The following is a 17,110-nucleotide window of genomic DNA, read 5'->3' as shown; positions in this document are numbered from 1 at the left end:
AAAGAAATCTGAATAAAGCATAAACATCAGTTAACAATAATTTATCACATTGGTCCATTAGTTGTGACAACGTACCATACTAATGTAAGATGTTTATAACGGGGGAAACTGGTATGAGATATATGGGATCCTTCTGTCCTATTTTCTCAACTTCTCTGTAAATCTAAACTATTCCCAGAAAAAGTTTATTTTAAAAAAAAGCAGAATAAATCAGAGGCAAATTCACCAGTCCAAATGGTTTCACCTAATAGTGCACAAAAGTCCTAAAAGTTTTGAGAAGGATATTCAGATTATTCATTTCTATGGATAAATTAATACAGTTTCTTTAGGTCAGAAAGCTCCAGCCCTCCAGAATGGGATTTTGTAGTGGGTAAGGATTTTGTGCATTCTGTATTTTATTTTTGATAGCACCATATAAAATTAGATTTAGAAGCTACCTTTGAATTGTTCTATTTGACACTTCTTATTTTACAGAAATGCAACTTTTTTTCTTTTTTCTTATCAGCCTATCCTTATGAGAATACAAGGCTACACAGCTGGTAAACTGCAGAATTAAAACTAAAGTCAGGGACTCCCCTGGTGGCGCAGTGGTTAAGAATCCATCTGCCAATGCAGGGGTCATGGGTTCAATTCCTTGTCCGGGAAGATCCCACATGCCGTGGAGCAAGTAAGCCCACGTGCCACAACTACTGAAGCCCGCGCGCCTAGAGCCCGTGCTCCGCAACAAGAGAAGCCACCACAATGAGAAGGCTGCACACCACAACAAAGTGTAGCCCCCGCTCGCCACAACTAGAAAGCCCACGAGCAGCAACGAAGGCCCAATTCAGCCAAAAAAAAAAAAAAAAAACAAACTAAAGTCAGGCCAGTCCTCTTCCATCATATCATGGTGTCTACTTTCAAGGTATTGTTATGGTAATTTGGTAATTCCTTAAATATTCTTTATGCCACAGGAAGATTCCAGTCTATGCTTAATTTTACTAAAAGTCTTTGAAGTAATAAAAATCCAAATATTTTCATCGTTAGTTTCTTCCTCTGCTTTTTCCCTTTAATTTTCTACTATTCTTTGAGAATGAAATACCTGTGTATAGTGACAATTTCAACTAACACCAAAAGGTTTATAATGAAAACCAGCAGTCCCTGGTTATCATTTCTTACCTCCCTGTTCCATCTGCTGAAAAGAACTCACTTTAGACTCTTAGCGGCCTGTTCCTTCTAGTAGTTGCTTCCATATTTTGAAATAATAGGTTCTATTTCTTGATTTAAATATTTTAAATATCATGTATTGATATTTCATTAAGATAGGTAGGGATTTAACTCGTATCACCGGCACCACCTTTTCTCTTCTGTTCTTTCAATCTCTATAGCACTAATTTTAGTAAATTCAGCAATGAGTGCCATTGTGGGTTGAATTGTGTCCCCCTCCAAAGGATATGCGGAAGTCCTAACCTAACTTGAGAAGGTGACTTTATTTAGAAATAAGGCATTTGCAGATGTAATCAAGTTAAGATGAAGTCATGAGGGCGAGCCTAATCCAAAACTACTGGTGTCCTTACAAGAAGAGGAAAACATCATGTGAAGATAGAGACATACAAGGGGAAGGCCATGTGACCACAGAAGCAGAGATTGGATGCATGCAGCTGTAAGCCAAGGAAGGCCAAGAATTACTGGCCACCACCAAAAGCCAGGAAGAGGAAAGGAAGTGTTTTACTCAGAGTTTCAAAGAAAACATGGCCCTGCTTGACACCTTGATGCCTAGCCTCTGGAACTGTGAGATAACAAGTTTCTGTTGTTTTAGGTCACCCAGTTTATGGTACTTTGTTATGGCAGCCCTGGGACACTAATTTGAGTGCTTGGCTTTTTTTCTTATACTGATTGACCTAAGATTTTCACTTACACAATTTTTATATACATCCTTTTCAGGATATTCCACTGGACCATCTATTTCCTCAAGTCCTCTCACTCTTCATGTAGACCTCTCTTCTAGAAGTTTCTGCCCCCTTGCTTCAATCTGGATACTTTGCTCTCTAAACCTACTTCACAATCCTCACCCTAGGTTTCTCCACTTTTTGGATTGAAATCACTGTTTCCTGGGTTCTGTGTCTTCCTCTATTTTTGTTTTTCTCCTTTGTTTTGCTGGCGCATGTCTTCCAGTAATTTCCTAATAAAAAGTAATGGGAGGTAAAAGTATTTTGAAGGTATTTAGCACTGGGTGTTGCTGGTGAGAAGACTGTTAGTGTTGGACCAGTTTTTATACTTTTGCTTTTAAAATTTTCCCATGATTCCTGGCATACTGAACTGGTATAATGTGCTGCTTCCTTGTGTTTTTTTTCATTCATGTGCTGGGTACTTCAGGTACCCAGTCTGTCTGGAGATGAATGTCCCTTAATTCTGGGTCCCACTGGTTTCTTTCACTGCTAATATTCCTGTGGGTAGCACCCTTGTCTGCAGTAACCTCACTGCCTAGCACAGAACCTTCCATAGACTCACTGTTCAATTAAATAGCAGCTTGAGTGAATGAAGGAATGAAGAAAGCAAGGATGGTAATGGCTTTTGAATTGGTCCTTCAGATATCTCTGTAAGTTAAAAGAAAAATGTACTTCCACAAAAAGGGAAGAGGGTTGACTTACTGATCACCTTCATCTAAAATGGGTAGCATTATCTCACATTACAGTTGAAGGAACTAGGGCTCAGGGTATTCAAAATGGTGAAACTGGAACTTGAGTCCTCTTATTATTATCTGTTCATTTATTTAACAAAGATTGTCAAGGCTTCATGCTGTGCCAGTTGTGCGCCAAGGCTGTTTTAAGTCCCAAACTCATGCCTTTTCCTCCATTTCTATTGTCTCCAAACAGTGCAAGCAATGAGAAATTTTATAGCCTTAAAATATGATAGCATGGGCACCCAGGAAGAGGTAAAAAATACAATTGAATATTTGCATTTATTGTAAAACTAAGGAGTAACTGTAGAGCTGTAACCAAGCAGGACCTTATGGGGCCTTCCTGGGACATATCCCTCCCTCATATCCTCTGCTTTAGCTCTTCTCTGAAACATCTGGATAATAGTATTTGATGCACATTCCCTGAGTTGTTTTATAGATGTGAAAACCCCTACCAAATGGAAGAAGTTAACTACTTGATGACCATGAACACATAGCCCCAGGCCTATGGTAGCCTAAGGATTGATAATGTTAACGCTTGTGACCTCACCATCAATGGATAAGAGAACTGTGCACGAGCTGAGCTGATCACACACCCTGGGATGCCCCTCCCTCACCTTGCCTTTAAAAATGCTTTGCTGAAACCCTTGGGAGCAAGTGCATTGAGCGCAGGCCACCTGTTCTCCTCGTATTGGCTCCTTTATAGTAAACGCTGCATTTTCCTTCACCACAACGTGATGTCAGTAGATTGGCTTTGCTGTGTGCCAGAGAGCGGATCCAAATTTGGTTCGGGAGCAGAACTGAAATGCAGTGATGGTGGGAGAAATAGAGATGGTTGATGGAGAAGTCTGGCCATTCTAGTTATGGCCTTCCCCAAAACCTGCTACATCCATCCTTCCTTCTCTGAGGTACTCAGCAGTGGTTGGGGGTGTATTAAAGATGCTAAGAAGTATTAGGAAATAAAAATTGTATCAATGGTATTTAAGTCTATGTTTCCCAAGTGTATTTGCTCACAGAACTCGCTATCTTATTTACAGAGTGCAATTTCTAGTACACAGTAGACACTTTGGAAAGTGTTCTTTCACCAAGGAGTTCTCTAATGCAGTTAGCATGCAAGCTTGTGAGAGCAGGAACAGTTTCCAGGGCCTAACACAGTGCCCTGTGGGCTATCAGAGCTCAGTAAATGATGAATGAATGAATGAACGTAAGAATTGTGATCAGCTGGGCAGGGCTAACAGCTATAAGTGGTTTTTGTTTTTGTTGCTTTGTTTGCTTATTTTAAAGGGTAGGAAGATCTCACAGAGCCCTTAAAAGGACAATTAGGTGGCTGCTTACTTTGCCTAGCGCCAGAACTCAGAATGAGATTAAATACTCCTTTGTTTAGTAACTTTTCTCTCAGGCCTCTGAGGTGATTTCAGTTACCAAAATAAATAGGGCTTCTTTTTCCTTACCAAAAGATACCATGGGTTATCTAATTCTGAAAACACTGCTTTTAAAAGAAGCTATCCCAAATGGATCAAGTTTGGAAGGTGTTTTTTTTTTTTTTATCTGGCACATGGCGCAGTGGCAGTCAGCAAGCCCTTATAAAAGAAGATGAAGATCCTTATCTGGATGGAATTTAATTAAAATAAACAAGAAGATGGCTACTATTTTAGGATAATTTCCTTTCAGGAAGGAAGATGATATGAAATCCTTGCAGATTCCAATGTATTAAGGCATATTCCACATCACATTATTATTCCCAAGGGTAGTTTTTTCTTCCCCCAAACTTCAATTTGTTTTTGTCAAGTAATTTTTCTTCAACACATGAGTTCCATTAGCAGATTCAGTTACATCCTGCCCAGTATCTCTATCTAGTTAATTTTGACAACACCAAGAGCTGGAACTCTAAGCCAACAACTCCAAAAATAGTTTCTTTGAAAACAAAGATGCAATCACAATTAGATTGGATTGAAAAGTTCCCTGGATAATGTCTTATGACGTTCCTTTAAAAAAAAAAAACACACAATGAGCCAACTCATGATACCAGAGGTCTCAAGAAAAAACCCACAAAAATGCATTTATCTCTTTTTTTGTACTTAATGTAAATTCTTAGCATAGAGACTTCATTTGAGTCTGTCTTTACTGTACATCTTGCCTGTCTTGGTTAACATTGGACTTAAATGCAGACTCCCAAAGGACACTTTTCTCATTTCATGTCACCATACGGGTGATAAGTAACAGCACTCTTTGAGATAGGACCTTCCAATTAGAGAAGGTTCTGTATAAATTTGAGAAAGGATATGGATTCTTTGTGGTAATCTTAAAGACACTTTGAGGCACCCTCTTTTCATGCCCTCTGAGCAAATAATAGCAGACAGTTACCCATTTATGGAGTTTTCACTAGGTGTCAGGTATTGTGCCATGCATTTAATTGGAGTATTTTACTTAGTTTTGATTATAATCCTGTGAGATATGTACTATTGTTTTCAGTATTGTACAGATATAGAAGTGATAGTGATAGATACAGAAGTGGTAGTATGTACTCTTGTTTTCAGTATTGTACAGGTATAGCAGTGATAGTATAGAGGGATTATTGCCAAACGTCATAGAGTTTGAGTTAGGAGTTAGGTGCAAGCTGAGATTAAGACCTATCAAATTAAACAGAGTTTGACTCCAGAACTCATGCCCATGACACTCCACACAATACTGCCTTTCACCCTAGAATTTGAGAGAAAATCTCTTCTTTCACTCCCTCCAATTTTTCTCTCTTTGATCCACTCTGTCTTCTGTCCATACCTGCCTGTATCCCTGAACAAACATGAATTGTAGAAAGCAAGAAATTCTTCAATATCAAACCAAACAGAAGCCACAAATTAGGTATCATTTTTTTTAAAAAGTGCCACCAAACTCCCCAGCCCCCAAAGCAGGCAGAATCACAACAAAAAGTCTCATCTACTTCCTAAACCTAAACTAGATTTTCATTAATAACTAGCATACAAGAAAAAAGAAAAAAAACTCTTTCTTATGTAATTTTGTTTTTCTGTAGGGTTTGCTAGTAACACAATAGTAAATCTGCTTAGTTTTCCAGGGAAGATGCTTGTAATGGGGAGTGGGGGAAGGAACACATAGTCATTTCCTGCAGGGTAACCACAGCCAGCTTCCAAGTGGCTAATTTAAGAGGGGTTCTATCATCAGCCCCCAATTTTTTCTCTCGGCTAATGTAGATCTTGGGGTTCAGTCTAGGCTACCTGTCTAAGATGCAATAGTCAATCTGATATACTTCATTAACTCTCAACAACAAAGAGAAAGCCCGAGTAGAGTTCCCTCCATGGTTTCAAAGAGAGGTTTTTCATTCCTCTTCAGCAAACTCCAAGGTAATATACCCATGGTTATGTGGAAGTGACAAAAAGACTCCACCTGCCTAAGGAGTTTCCCTCTCCCAGAACAGTAGATGTAACCCCTTGACATATGTATATTCATTCATTCAGTTCTTTTGACACAATTAATGAAGTCAGCTCCAAAGGTGAATCTCTTTCTATAGATATGGATGCTAGTATATTTTTAATTAACATTTTCATAAATAAAAACCAAACAAAACTCTCACATCTACATAGCAACTAGTTACACTAACACACATACTCACAAACGCATTTAGATTTAATGTTTACTGTTTACTTATTACTTTAAATTTATTGTTGCATAAATCATACCTCCTGGTTATTGAGCCCTGTATCCCAGTTAAGGTTAAGATATTTTACATATATGGTCTCTAATCTTTATTATAACCCTCTGTAGCTGACACCATTTGGTGCTTACTCGATAGCCATTTTCTAGCCTGATTTTTCCTGCCACTAGAACCTCAGACCTGTTTGAAGAAAACACGTGGCCAGATTCAGACCATAAATCACCAATTCTCTGAACCGTCATAAGGATCTAGTCGGTTTCTTATTTTCCTAGCCTCCAGAGGTGACTGTACAACACAGTTCTGGCTGAGAAGACAACAGCAGAAATCCTGTAAGCATTTCTGCAAAAGGTTTTGATTTGCTAATTAAAGATGACAGACACTTGTTGCCTCCTTTTTTTCCTTTTGATTGCCTTGCATGGACTCTGATATCTGGAATCACAGCAGCAATTTTCCAACTGTGAGGCAACATAATTAGGAAAGATTAAAAAATTGCAGAACTGTCAGCTATTGTGCCCTCAGTTTATAACCATCTATAAATTCTACCTCCAGACTCAGTTGTATTTGAGATGCTTCTTTTTTAAAAATTTTTATTGGAATATAGTTGATTTACAATGTTGTGTTAGTTTAGTTGTGTTGTGTTAGTTTCAGGTGTACAGCAAAGTGATTCAGATATATATATATATATATATATATATATATATATATTCTTTTTTTACATTCTCTTCTATCATAGTTTATTATAAGATATTGAGTATTGTTCCCTATGCTATACAGTAGGTCTTTGTTGGCTATCTATTTTATATTTAGTAGTGTGTATATTTTAATCCCAACTCCTATTTTATCCCTCCCACCCCACCTTCCCCTTTGGTAACCATAGTTTGTTTTCTGTGTCTGTGAGTCTGTTTCTGTTTTGTAAATAAGTTCATTTGTATCATTTTTTTAGATTCCACATATAAGTGTTATATATTTGTCTTTCTCTGTCTGGCTTACTTCACTTTGTATGATAATCTCTAGGTCCGTCCATGTTGCTGCAAATAACAGTATTTCATTCCTTTTTATGGCTCAGTAGTATATTCCATTGTGTGTGTGTGTGTATGTGTGTGTGTGTGTGTATACACATACATATATATACATATATACCACATCTTCTTTATCCATTCATCTGTCAGTGGACACTTGGGTTGCTTCCGTGTCTTGGCTATTGTAAACTGCGTTGCTGTGAATATCGGGGCGCATGTATGAGATGCTTCTTTAAGCTGGGATCATTCAGGTTTTCTGTTACTTGCAGCTGAAAACACACCTCACTGATTTGCTTTGTAAGGTGAATGTCATTATTCTCTTTCACTGATGAGAAAACAGGGACTCAAAGAATGTCATGTAATAGTAAATGCTTTTTTAAAAAATTTAATATACAGACTTAAACATCTACTGTATTCTTGGCATTGTACCAATTGCTAGGAAAAGACAAGACACAATCGTTACAGGCATGGATTATACAATCTAGGTTCAGCACAGACTTTCATCATAAATTAAAAAATGTTTTCTTTTAAATTTCATTTTCCTTCTTCACACCTTGTCAACCTAAAAATGTCAGAACGGTCATTTCAGCTTGATTTTAGAAGAGCACAGTCTCTGAGGAAAAAGAAACCTTGAGTATTTCTAAAGGTGAGGAAAGCCTGGCCAGAAAACAAAGTCATACAATTGTGTTAAGTTGCTAAGCTTATTAACCTAACTAGTGACATACAGTCTACTTAGAATTAACAAGAGCAGTAGAGTTGTTTGACTTTGTTGGGTACATACCTGAACCACAGAGACAAACTTGCTTCAAATCCTGAGCGATATATTTTTCTAGGCATTAGTCCCAAGCGAAATGGCTCCAATTTCTGTCTCAGTTTCAAAGCTTTTCCTTCTTGAATCGGAAACAAACTGTTGCTTTAATTTTTAGTAAATTAAAATCAGTTAAGAGTGCCTAGCCCCAAAGCAGAGAAGATGGTTTGCATAATAACTGATTTCCCCTTTTAGAAGGTGGACTTCTGCCTGCTGTCTAAATGCGCTATAACCTTTTAAGAGAATGGAGTTCTCAAACCTCAAGCCTATTGGGTTGCAGCTGGCACCTGAAGCTGGGGGCACTCACAGAGCTGGTTAATATCATCAGCCATCGGACTGTCAGAAAAAATAGGCTGAAGGGACATGATTTATTATTGGTAGACCTTGAGGCATTCCAACTTTCAGCTCTTCAACCCAATGGACTAACACCTCTGACTACCTCAAATGTGGCCTTGCTGAATGCCTCCATATTCAGGGGTTATTAGAAAGGATTGAAGCAAGTGACCTATAAGGATGAAGGAATCAGGACAGCCTCTCAACCTCCTCAGAGGTACTGTAATAAACTGGCTTCAGAAGGTCTTTGATGCTGCTGCCTCTGCATACTGTATATGAGCTTTCCACTCACTTATTTCCTCTGCACTTTGGTAGCACAGCATGAAGCCCTACTATTAGAAACAAGGTTTATTGCTGCCTTGCAAACATTTATTGGGTAGTATCTAAAACATAGTGTCAAGTTATAGTAATGTGTTGTTCCAGGAAACTTTTTGAGAATTTTAGTGTTTCAGAAAATGGTCCTTTGAGAATTCTTCTGTTTCAGAAATGAAAAGTAATGTATACACACACACACAAACACAAACACACACACACACTCACATATCCTTTGACTGTTTGGTAGAGATGTACCATTTTTCTTTCAAGAAAAACATCTATTCCTAAGATAGATCGTTCTTAGACTTTTCAAGCGGTGTGCCTCAGACAGCAAATATCCACATTTGCCATTTGCCTGGAGATATTATTTGCCTGTATTTATACAAGGTCAATGACATGACATACATTTTAATTAATCCCCAAGAGAATTTATTTGGCCTTGCTATCCACTCAATCTAGCTCAAGCTTCTCTAGTTCACAAGAAAAGAGTACAGTATGAACTCCATGCAGATTTTTTTTTAATGTTACAAGAGGAGAATCATTGTGATGGAGATGTATACTGTGACATCTAATTATGGCTGTGCAAGTTCTCTTTTCCTCCCCACCACATCTGGAGAATGCCTCATATAGGGACGTGTTCAGGAAATGTCTGTTGATTGAGTAGATGATGATTAAACAGATGTATAAAAGGTGAAAAATACTATTAGTCTATGTATTTGTTTCTTGTTTGATGATAAAAGATTTTACCCATTGACATTGAGTTGTTTTTCACAAACTGTAAAGCACCATACCAGACGGAGTGATGAAAAATACATGAAGGACTTATTCCCTGATATCAAGGAGAACTCAGTTGAGTTAGGTTGAAAAATGAACAAACAAGTAAAGTGAATGCCATCTTAGTCCTTTTACGATGTGCTCACCCCTCCTTGACTTGCCAGTTTGACTGCTCACAGTCTCTCCATGGAAAACTGCTTCCTACACTGCACTACGCTACACTGCTTACTCCTGCCTGCTTCTGCCATCCTCTCCCTCATCCTCAGACTAGACTTGCCATAGAGCCACCCATTTCCTCTCTCTTCCTTTCTCCCTGGTTCCTGTTCCCTTCCTTCTTCCAGATTCTCAACTATCCTTTAGATTCCAACTCCCAGCTTTGGATTTATGTCAATTCTTTGGTATGTGTGTTTCCATAGTGTCCTATACTTATCTGTTTAGGATAGGCACATTGTATAACTCCAGGGATGTTTGTTATTATTATGATTATGCACATTATTATTCTATTTTCTAAGAAAAAATTGGTGGTCACCTGAAGAGACCATCTTCTAGCACCAAAATATTTAAAGATGATAAGAAATGAGACAATGTTATCTTCATTTACAAAATGTTGTAGGTGAAAGGCCTAGATTACTTGTAACTCCCCTAAAAGGGGATTACTTGTTAGGACACTAGTTATATAATTAATATCTCAACTGCAGTGCTATGGAATAAATTGCGTCTGCTCAATCAATCAATACATCACATCTTCTTTGGGAAACCTCCCTTGGCTTCCTCAACGCTGGGAAGATGTTTGTCCCCTGTGATACTAGTTCATTATAAACATCTCCTTTAGGTCCCTATGTTGTAAGTGACTGTTTTCTTGTCTATCTCTGTCACTATATTGTAATCCCTTAGAAGGCAAGGGCTGTTTCTTCTCTTCAGTGTATACCTAGAGCTTAACGCAAAAACTGGCATGTGTGTGCACTTAAGTTTTCACTGAGAAAATGATTAAATGAGTCATTTACTTGCTGGATGTTTCTGACTATTATTGTTACTATGACTCATGGTCACAAGCTCAAGATTGGTCCCTACACCTGAGGATTGTATCTCTCTAGTTTGCATGACCCTTAGATTTCATTCCCCCTCTGCTCTCTCCTGGTCCTTGAGTTCCAATTATTCTTTGGCTTTCAGATATAAGCACAGTGTGAGGAGCTATTAATTCTGACATACAAGTTTGCGGCAGGAAAGGAATAGATTCCAGGGAATGTCTCTGGTCCTTCTGATGATATCCTTCATTCCCAGAACAGAATAAGCCTTTTCTTAAGTTTTATTTTCTTTCCATTTTTACTTCTTCCCCCTTATCATAATTAGATGAGATTAGTATGAATTAAGTCCCTAGATTAATATGTTTGCGGACAACAGAAAGCATCTCTTTCAGCAATTGTTAATCTTAGTAATTGATACATGCTATACAACGGAAAGTTACAAATATTTCTACATTTGCCTTTTCTATTGGCTCAACTATATTCAAAACCATATTAGTAGAAACTCACTAGAAGTCAACCTACTTGGCCAAGATTGATTGACTCATTGACTTTAATGTTTACGAAATTTTATAATGTTATGTTTGATGTGAAGACTTATTTTAGGAGAAAATACACTTTTCAAAAAACTGATCATGCTTAGACAAGCTAGTTCTAGTTTTAAATATGATACTGAAAAGCAAAACAAAATAAAACATTAAATTTTTATTTAAGATGGTGGGCAATTTGCTTTCTTTTTGTCTGGGATCTGATTCAAATGCCTCAATTCTGCTTACTGCAGAACTAAGTAAACTAAAACTCAAAGGAAATATTTTAAAAATGATTTTTATAGCAATGACATCATTATATAAAATGTTGGCATTTCATATTTTCCAAACAGAACCTTGGAAATAACAGAACACAAGCTAAATTTTAAAAGTTGAAACTAATCCAATCCTCTATTTTTCTTTCCATTTTTTTCTAACCAAGCTTTTTTATTGCAGCTTTTACTTTGCATAATAATATATGATGAATAGTCCAGTAAAGACCCAGTGAGTACATTTCTCTTAGAAATAAGCCTCACTGCAATAGGAGGTCAAGTTCTAGGGCAGCATGCTTATATAATCATGTAAGATTTTCCTTATTGTTGAACAATTGACCACCCTAGGCATTTGTCAAATATGTAAATCATGGAGGCACTGATCACTAGAAGATTGAAAACACAAATCACTCTGTTCAAATGCATCCCTGTTTCTAGAGAAACAGTATCAACTCAAAACACATCTCCTACTAGAAATAGTAGTAACAATATTATCTTGGTATACCAAAGCTACATATTAAACATTTTAGTACTTATCTATTTAATTTTTCTGAATTGTTATACACATGGGCTAGAAAATATTTTGCTTGCATATCTTCTAAAAGAATTCTAAGAAACTATAAATCCTCTTGTAATTTTGTTTGATATATAAAATATTTCACTGTAACTTGAAGCAACTGCCAAAGATTTAATTCTCATTGTAAATGTTTACTATTATAAAATAATTCTATAAAATTGATCACAAAAACTAAAATGTATTTTCATTAATAAATATCAAACATAAAAATGAAAAAGTTATTGGAGAGTTATTGAATCTCTTTATAGATGTATCAGGATTTCCCTCACTCAATTATTTAATGAATATGGGAATGAATATGATGTATTATCAGGAGGAGGCAGGGTTAAGTGGAAATTAATAACAAAGAGAAGATAAGGCACTGGGCCATTAAAACACGTGGGGACAATAAAAGGGTATTAATTATTTTTTTGTTACGAACATTATTTAGAAGAGAATCCAGAATGTATTCTTATTAAGGTATGCCAAATCTAATAAATATACAGTAGAGATAAATATGCAGATCAAAAATTGACAAATGAGAGCAAATTTTGGATAAAAATCAATGAAAGTATTTTCTGAGTCTGAGTGAATGATTAAGAAAAGACAAAATGCTAACCAACTAACTCTAATAGATATTTCTTTTATTTCAAAATGTAATGTTGTGCTGTAAGAAGTAATTATGAAACTTTTTGTCTCTTTAAAATCATGCAAAATTTGCAACTGAGACATGAGATGAATGAAAGTATTAATCAAGCTCTTTTCATTAGGAATGGGGAAAATGAAGACAGGGTGTTTTGCAGTAAAGTGGAATTTACCAGCATACCTTTTATGAATCTTGATTATTCTAATCCTAAGACAGGTAGATAGGTAGATAAATAGATGATAGATAGATAAAGGCACAGAGCTTGCCATGAGTTTGCTTCCTGAGTGACATCAGATTCTACATGCTTGAGTATTTCTCATCGATTATATTCACATTGCTTCCACAATGTCTATCCTTCTGTGTGAAGCAATCTTTGACAATACTTGTGGAATTGAAGAGTGAGGTCTTTAGACAAAAGTAAACATTATTGTGATCCTAGCATAGAACGCTACAAATATTCTGAATTCAGAATATTTCAACAAGGGCCCAAATAACTCCCATTCTTAAGCACAAGCTTTGCCCTTAGCAGAAATATAGTCAAGACAAGGAAAGATATGAACCTCTAATGTGAGTTTACGGTGCATCATTAAAGGAAGTTTGTCAGACACAAATATTTCATAATGTTCCTTATTTCCTTCCCTGGAGAGTTTTACACTCCAGTGTAGTGTAGCACAGTATGATTCAGGATGGACAAGAATGACTTTTCTTTGGTAAACAAGCAAGATAATGAATTTGTAAGGGGACCAGGGAATAAGAGAACCCGGCTGATGTCATGAACACAGGCGAGTTCTCAGACACCAGTTTTAAGGAAGAGTAAACATATGGAATTTGAGGATCTAGAAGTTGTCTCCCTTAACGCCATCCATCACCATATACCTCCTAGGAAAGTGTCTTTAGATCCCCAGGGGCACAAATAGAATTTATTGGTCTGGATAGCCAGAGAATTTAGAGGTAGAGTGAGCAGGAGTCAGGGTTGATATGATTTAATGCCAGCTGGGTTCAGGAAACTACCAATGGAGGAACTTGCAAACCCCAGTCCTCTCCTATCCTGGGGATGTAATCAACCTTAGGATAAGACCAATTATTCTTTCAAAGTTTCAGCCCCCAACCCCTCCCCCAGGCTAGATAAAACCAAGCTCCACTTGGGAGGCTGGTTGCCTTGAGGATGGTTCTTAACTCTTCCATCTCCCATCACTCCAAGGGAGAATAGAAGAAAACCAAAACACTTAAGAGACGTCATATAGCAGGAAGGAAAAAAAGACAACTCACTTTTTAAAATATATCAGCTTGGTTTTTTTTTTTTTTTAATTGGAATATAGTTGCTTTACACTGCTGTGTCAGTTTCTGCTGTACAGCAAAGTGAATCAGCCATACGTATACATATATCCCCTCTTTTTTGGATTTCCTTCCCATTTAGGTCACCACAGAGCACTGAATAGAGTTCCCTGTGCTATACAGTAGGTTCTCATTAATTATCTATTTTATACATAGCAGTGTATATATGTCAATCCCAGTCTCCCAATTCATCCCACCCCCCTTTTCCCCTTGGTGTCATACATTTGTTCTCTAAGTCTGTGTCTCTATTTCTGCTTTGCTAATAAGATCATCTATGCCATTTTTCTAGATTCCACATATATGCATTAATATATGATATTTGTTTTTCTCTTTCTGACTTACTTCACTCTGTATGACAGTGTCTATGTCCAGCCACGTCTCTGCAAATGACACAATTTCATTCCTTTTTATGGCTGAGTAATATTCCATTGTATATATGTACCACATTTTCTTTATCCATTCCTCTGTTGAGGGACATTTAGGTTGCTTCCATGTCCTCGCTATTGTAAATAGTGTTTCAATGAACATTGGGGTGCATGACTCTTTTTGAATTATGGTTTTCTCAGGGTATATGCCCAGTAGTGGGATTGCTGGGTCATATGGTAGTTCTATTTTTAGCTTTTTAAGGAACCTCCATACTGTTCTCCATAGTGGCTGTACCAGTTTACATTCCCACCAACAGTGCAAGAGGGTTCCCTTTTCTCCACAACCTCTCCAGCATTTATTGTTTGTAGATTTTTGGTTGATGATAGCCATTCTGACAGGTGTCAGGTGATACCTCATTGTTGTTTTAATTTGCATTTCTCTAATGATTAGTGATGTTGAGCATCCTTTAATGTGTTTGTTGGCCATCTGTATATCTTCTTTGGAGAAATGTCTATTTAGGTCTTCTGCCCATTTTGGGATTAGGTTGTTTGTTTTTTTTTGATATTGAGCTGCATGAGCTGCTTGTAAATTTTGGAGATTAATCCTTTGTCAGTTGCTTCATTTTCAAATATTTTCTCCCATTCTGAGGGTTGTCTTTTCGTCTTTTTTAGGTTTTCCTTTGCTGTGCAAAAGCTTTTAGGTTTCATTAGGTCCCATTTGTTTATTTTTGTTTTTATTTCCATTTCTATAGGAGGTGGGTCAAAAAGGATCTTGCTGTGATTTACGTCATGGAGTGCTCTGCCTAAGTTTTCCTCCAAGAGTTTTATAGTGTCTGGCCTTACATTTAGGTCTTTAATCCACTTTGAGTTTATTTTTGTGTATGGTATTAGGAAGTGTTCTAATTTTACTCTTTTACATGTAGCTGTCCAGTTTTCCCAGTACCACTTATTGAAAAGACTGTCTTTACTCCATTGTATATTCTTGCCTCCTTTGTCATAGATTAAGTGACTCTAGGTGCGTGAGTCTATCTCTGGCCTTTCTATCCTGTTCATTGATATCTTAAGAATTTCATTTTTACAGATTTTCTATCATTATTAATTTGCAATCTCATTCCAAAGTACTTGGCAAAAGAGTCATTACCTTTCATGTAACTCTTTTCCCTGAACACTGTGGAGTCAGCTTTCCCGACCCTTGGTTGGGAGAGGGGACCCATCTCTCCCTGGGAATGTTTATTCTCACTAGCCCTCATCTGGTGTCACCACAAAATGATTTCAGAAGCAGCACCTTAGAAGAAGCACATCAAAATAAATATTAAAATGAAAACCAAATTCTTTTTTTGTGGATAAAAATGAATTTCAATGAGTTTAAATGGCTATGAAGTTCATTGCCTTTTATACTTGATGCTGTTTGTCGTGTCATCCAAATGTACAGTGTGGCTGAAAATCTCCAGGTATAACCCATTGTTCTTTCCACACTCTGTGCTAAGACCTCTGGATTTGATCCTATGACTAGTCCTCAAAGAGGCTTTCATTATTGGACACTATGTTATATCAGGATAATTTTACTAAAAAAAAGAAAAATGCTGATTGATGAAATCTATGAGCCTGAAGTGTTTTAGAAGCTAAGCATTATGCTCAAATATAAAAGAGAGGAAAAAAATCCACCCTTTATCGACAAAAGTCTTCTCTTAACTGAGGAAGCTGGATTTACATCCATGAGACAATGAGCAATCAGTTAATCCAGGATAAGAAGGAATGGGACAAGCAATCAATAAGCCAGAGCAGGTGCTTTATACACATTATCTCATTTAATTCCACAATGAACTGGAAGGCACATATTTTTGTTTTATTTTATAAATGAAAATGGAAACTTACTAAGGTGAAGATAACTCAATTGGTAGATGAAGGATTTGAGATTCAAATTGAGGTCAGTTTTGAGAAAGCGCCGCCTTGCTGTTTCCTGGTAACCAATAATTCACCTCCTGGAAACTCTGAATTTCTTGCTTATAACCTTGGGAGAAAGAATTATTGTAACATAAGTGTCAAGATATGAGCTCTCCCAGTATGACTTTTGGAAATCCTTTAATCTTCCTGTAGCGTACTTTTATCATTTATAAAAAGTAGATAAGATTTTTATGTTTATCTTCCAGACTTACTAAACAAACAAAATAAAGCCTAGAGACATAGAGCACAAACCAACCTTAGAAATTGCTTAATCCAACACTTAAGAGTTCATTGATGAGGAAATGAAGAATTAAGTGAAATCAAATAATAAATTAAATTCTAAGGATTACTGAAGGCTTCTGATTTCTAGTTCACTGCTTTTTAGTCTATGAAAATGTGGCACTCTACAGTGGAGAATGCTATTAATTTTATTACAGATGTTACTTTTATCATGCATTCTTGTCACATAACCTATTCAGGGAGACTGTACAGCAAATGTCAGTTCTATATGGTAGCTTACTCTTTGTTATTTGGTATTAGTATAGCTAACAGATTAGACTTTGAGCTTAGATTAAGAGTTCAGGTTAACTTGATGTTGATGTGTATTACCTAATAGATAAACTAGTTTCCTTGATGTAGCTTCAGTTTCTTCTACCAGATCTTCATAACCCAGGGTATGGTTCAAAGAGCAGGGTTTAGTAACATCTTTAAGAAGTGGGGGGAATTCCCTGGTGGCCGAGTGATTAGGATTCCAGGCTTTCACTGCCTTGGCTCCGGTTCAGTCCCTGGTCAGGGAACTGAGATCCCGCAAGCGGTGTGGCACAGCAAAAAAAAAAAAAGAATGAAAGAGAGAGAAAAAAGAAGTGGGGCT

This window comes from Eubalaena glacialis, chromosome 3 (genome assembly GCF_028564815.1).
Source record: "Eubalaena glacialis isolate mEubGla1 chromosome 3, mEubGla1.1.hap2.+ XY, whole genome shotgun sequence".
Taxonomy (NCBI): domain Eukaryota; kingdom Metazoa; phylum Chordata; class Mammalia; order Artiodactyla; family Balaenidae; genus Eubalaena; species Eubalaena glacialis.
The sequence above is the reverse complement of the archived record's forward strand: the minus strand, read 5'-3'. Positions refer to the sequence as shown.